The sequence below is a fragment of the Glycine max genome, chromosome 7 (genome assembly GCF_000004515.6).
Source record: "Glycine max cultivar Williams 82 chromosome 7, Glycine_max_v4.0, whole genome shotgun sequence".
NCBI lineage: Eukaryota > Viridiplantae > Streptophyta > Magnoliopsida > Fabales > Fabaceae > Glycine > Glycine max.
The window spans coordinates 4,739,631-4,744,891 of record NC_038243.2 but is presented as its reverse complement, the minus strand read 5'-3'; the positions used below and the strand labels follow the sequence as shown (position 1 = coordinate 4,744,891).

Sequence of the window (5,261 nt, the reverse complement as noted above, 5' to 3'; positions counted from 1 at the left end):
TTAATGAAAATTAGGCTTTTCTAGGTATGTGCAGCCCGAACTTTGGATGGTGACATTGGCTGCTTAACACCCAACTCTCACGCATTCTTCGATGGGCTTATGCTTAACCAATTGTGAAAGAAATCCTCCCACAAAATCATCTCCTACAAAAACAAAAGAATATAAATACATAACATTATCAATTCTTTAAGTTTCCACAAACATTTAAAATAGACAAAATTAGAATCTAGTTTGTCACTACCATCAAGATGCAATATCTATGTATTGGTTGCATGATTATGATTTATTATTCAAAGCATTTTATGAGCACACCAATTGCCCATAAACTTAACTACACATATAACATTAACATTTAAAATACTAAAAGCAATAGGTTTGTACCTGCTCCATTTGTATCAACTAATTTGTCTTTAGGTGATAGTATCATAGGATACAATTTCATTTTCTCATCCTCAACAACATAAATAGGATTTGCACTTTGGGTGATAACAGTAATCCTTTTATGTTTTTATGATGCTTTTGGCAAGTGAGAAATCTTCAAAACTATTTTCTCAACATGATTAGTCTACTCAATTGGACAATACGAAAAGAGTCAAAATACATAACAAATTAAAACTTAAACAAAAAAGGCAAGCCTTCAGACCTGCTAATTAATTATTACCTCCCAGCCTTAAGCTTTAGAAAATGTTCTTGCTTCAATCTCATTTCCAAAAACATAGTCCATATATTTGAGTCCCAAAATGAACATTATTAAGATCAACATGTAATTTTTTTTTTTCTTTGAATTTAACAGAGAAGGATCCTTATGGCATAACTTTGTCCAATGCATCCTTGAAGAACTCACAGATAAAGGTAGCAGAAAGGTTCATCATGAAGATCAACATACAAGAATAGAATACTTAATCTGCAAAATGTTATAGATCGGTCATGTTTCTTTAAAATATTCTACAATATGGGAGGGGAAAATACACACCAAGTTTGCTCCTTATACCATATTGTAAACCCTTTAATTCCTACCACTCAATGACTTAATTATTTCCAAATAACTCCCCAAAAGACAACTAAAATTATCTTCTAGCATCGAAGAACAATGGAGTCACCTATTGAGAGACCTCTAATAAATAAATCTCCCATTTCAATATGCAAAATTACAGTAATAACATCACCTGGGATAATGATGTTATCCCATCAATCCACAAAAACAAACATTGATAAACATCCATGTAGAAACAAATCAAGAAAATTATTGTGTTAGCTATGAAGGCTAGATAACTGGTTGCATGTATCCATCCAATATTTCGAGTACATTGCCACTTTGAAATGTCATTCATTCCTCTAATTTGGTTACCTTCTAATGTAACTTGTTAAATCAAGCTAAAGCTCGTATTTGTTCTTAATGCTGACATGATCTTTGAACCACACTTATGAATATAAAGAAATCAGTAATTTATAATTTTAATTTTTTCTTAGTATAAAAAGATATGTGCTTCAAAATATTGGCAACATGCATAACCTTATCAAGAAATTAATAATAAAAACTTGCTTACACCAATCTTCCAGTTTTAATATTTTCTCTAATTGCTCTGCCTTCTTATCTTGCTATGCAGTTTTCTGTCGTGGGGCTGTCAAAAATTTAATCCAAACTTCTACAACTTCTTCCATACCTAAGCTTCAAAGAAAAAAAAAACAAAATAATTGAGAAATAAAACACATATAATAGAGTCCAAAAATCATACATCATTCTAAACTTGTTCACTAAAAAAAGTTAAACTATATTCTGAATGTAGTGTGATAACGAGTATGGACTAAATGTAACCTCTATTTAAAAAAGCAACCAATAAAGCTTGCCAATGAAAATTTCAAAGTTCATTTGGGTATTAGATCAAACACATAACTTGCAACTCATAAATTAGTCCAAAACAAATAAAAAAACACAATATCATTCAAACAAAATGCACAAAGACTCGTATAACATTATCCAGATAAAACATTAAAAGAACAAATGAGTATAAATCTTTTGCAAAGCCAAAGAAAATCTTAAAGTACATTTGGGCATTTAACCAAACACATAGCTTTAAACCCGCAAAGTAGTACATAATAAAATTAAATAAATATTTAGCTATTTCTCCATAACCCATCAATAAAGCCACACCAAAATCAATGGAATAACAAAAACTAATAAAATCATATGAATGAAACATTAAAAGAAAAAAATAGATGAAAAAAAAGGAATAAGGGAGAGAAGAGGAATGAATCATGCATATAGAGAATAGGATATCCATCTTCATATATAAATTTATTATGTACTACCAAATAGTTGGAAAGAGAAATGGAAAGACTTACCAAAAGTAGAGAATTCTTAAGCTGTCATTGTCGGACTTCAAATTGATACCAACATTTCGCTGAATAAATCGTGTTTTCTCATCTTCCTTTACTAACAAATACAAAAATGGATTAAGAAAAGAAATGGGAAGAGAAAGATAAAGCGAAAAAAGAAATGGGAGAAACTTGGTACTAATTTTTAAAATATTAAAAATGTGGAAGTTAGGAACACCCAACTTAGACAAACACTACATAAGCTCAATCGAATTTAATCTTCATACCAAATAGACACACATGCAAAAATATATATTGAACAAAATAAATGAAGAGCATATATGAAAGATTTTTTAAGAACAAAATACAAACACAAAGTGCTGCCACACAAAGAAAAACAAGGTAAAAACTTTTCAAAACTCATCTGATGATACAATTGTATCATGTGAAGCATAAAACTCACATAGACTGAAAATCCCATCATCACAACAAAGTTTCACGGTTGAATTAAAGGACATTCAGCTAGAACCTACATAATAATAATAACAATAATTAAACAAAACAAAAAAATCACACAATTTAAAACAAATATGCCCATAATATGTTACAAAATTGAACTTCAATTACAACAATGTGTACCTACCTCATAGTCTTATCTAGAAAAGAAAAATCTTTCATAAGCTACCCAATTCAAAATTGTGCCTTGGTGCAGCGGTAAAGTTGTGCCTTGGTGACTTGTTGGTCATGGGTTCGAATCCAGAAACAGCCTCTTTGCATATGCAAGGGTAAGGCTGCGTACAACATCCCTCCCCCATACCTTCGCATAGCGAAGAGCCTCCGGGCAATGGGGTACGAAGTAAAAGTAAAGCTACCCAATGCTATATGTATATATAAACTATCCCAAGATTTGCTAAGGAGTTAACCCAAGACTTTCAAAGAGATGTACTATTTTACCAAAAGCAACAAGTGTGAATTCAAAGATTAAAGTTGGACATTTAGGCAAATTCTCTCCATTAGAAGCATTGATAGCTTTCACTTGAATTTCATCCAATTGCTCTAACCTTGATTCCTTGATACCTAACCCACATAAATAGAAACTCATAATTAGTGACAATAGCAACATTTGTTGCATCCTTCATAAAAAGGAAATTTCACACTAAACCATCATGACTTGATTATGCTATAAATCATAATGGAATTTGGGTGAGATATTTTGTCAAACACCTCATAAGCAAAACAAATTTCAACATTTCTTCAATATTTCATCAATGGTGTTTAACAATATCCATATATTGAGATGGTGTTCAGGAGCTTGCAATTTTTTAGGTCTGTCAATTAATGATCATTATTGCTTTTGTAACCTAAGACTTGCTAGAAATCATAATGGAATTTGGGTGAGGCATTTTGTTAAACACCTCATAAGCAAAACAGATTTCAACAATTTTAAGTGCAATTTGTTTTTATGATATAAGAAGCAAAAGCAAGACTAAAAAACATCAGTAAAAATTTGGAACGTATGTCAAATAAAAAGTCCATATCTAATGAGAAGAAAGAAGCAACACAAGACAAATATTTCAAACTTGATCTGTCACATTGAACCACCTTTAGTGTGACACGACGATGGTGGTGTAACAATGTTGTTTGGTGATGGTCGGAGTTTGGTCATGATGGATGAAGGGTAGAGAAGATGGTTCTAATACGATACTACTATTTGTGTGTGAGATGGGTGAAGAATATATTCAAAATTCAAAATGAGGACAAAATTATGCAAATATGTTCAATAATATTCATTTGCTTATGTGGTGCAGGCATTAGAGGATTTTGAAATTCAAAAAAGCTGAAAAAAAAGAGTAGATTGACCAAAATGGCCTCCAATTGGATAAGTATCAATTTTTTAGGTTGTCCAATCTTGTAAAATTAACCGTCTATTGTTTGCTTATAATAAAAATAGATGGGAAATTAAACAAAAGTTAAGAAATAATGATCTAAAAAAACCCGGACAATTATAAAAAATAGCCAAAAATTGTGGACACAACAAATTTTATTTTACAAAGTTAATAATAAAAGAATAGTGAGTTGAAATTTTAAAATTAAAAATTGTTTTTAAATAATAATATTTTTTAATTTTAAAAATAAAATAAAACAACCAATTTTCAAATAACAACCATTTTTTTAGGTGGAAAGTTGCGAGAAGAAGTGACTACTATAAAAAAAAAATTAAAACTGAGTTTAAAATTATTAGTAAGAAAAATTCTTGCATGCATAGTGGCAATAATTGGTGGTAACCCAATAGATGAATACCAATACCAACAGATAACATGGGAGAGTGTTGGCAGACAGTTGCACGTTTTATGTTGAGGGAGAAAAAGTTTAACAAATATATATAGGAAACCAAATATTTGAGGGAGAAAAATATTAGTGGGTAGGTACTTCAAAAAAAGAAATAGTGGGTAAGTTTGTGATAACGTGCTGCAGTCTTGACAGTTATACTGAGAAAACAATTAATAACGTTGAGCAGTCTTCGCAGGTACTGTCTCTGATTTTTTTATAAATGATATCTACTTCTATTGATATATCTATTTATTAAACTTTAAACTAAATAATTTTTAACGTATTAGACATCTAAATTAATAATAAATTATTCTTATAAATTATAAAATGTAAATTTTAAACTTAATTAGGCGTGACACCAAGTATGTAAGATGTACTTATAAAAAAGACAAAAAAATAGCTGAAAGTGTAATATAGTAATAAATTAATTCCTGTACGATAAAAATAAGATAATTTATCATTAAGTATGTTTATTTAAAAAATTAAAAAGCCTTACCCTATAATTTTTATTTTATAATTTATAATAATAATAATAATATAAAAATATATATGATATTATAGGATTAATTTGTTTTAAAACAAAAATCATTTTAACAAAAGAGGGCGACTTCATA

The 5,261-nt window shown here is 29.6% G+C and overlaps 1 pseudogene; it reads right to left on the bottom strand.

Moving 5' to 3' along the window:
* Positions 1–872, bottom strand: LOC100804942 (adenosine kinase 2-like; annotated as a pseudogene).
* Positions 873–5,261: the final 4,389 nt, after the last annotated feature.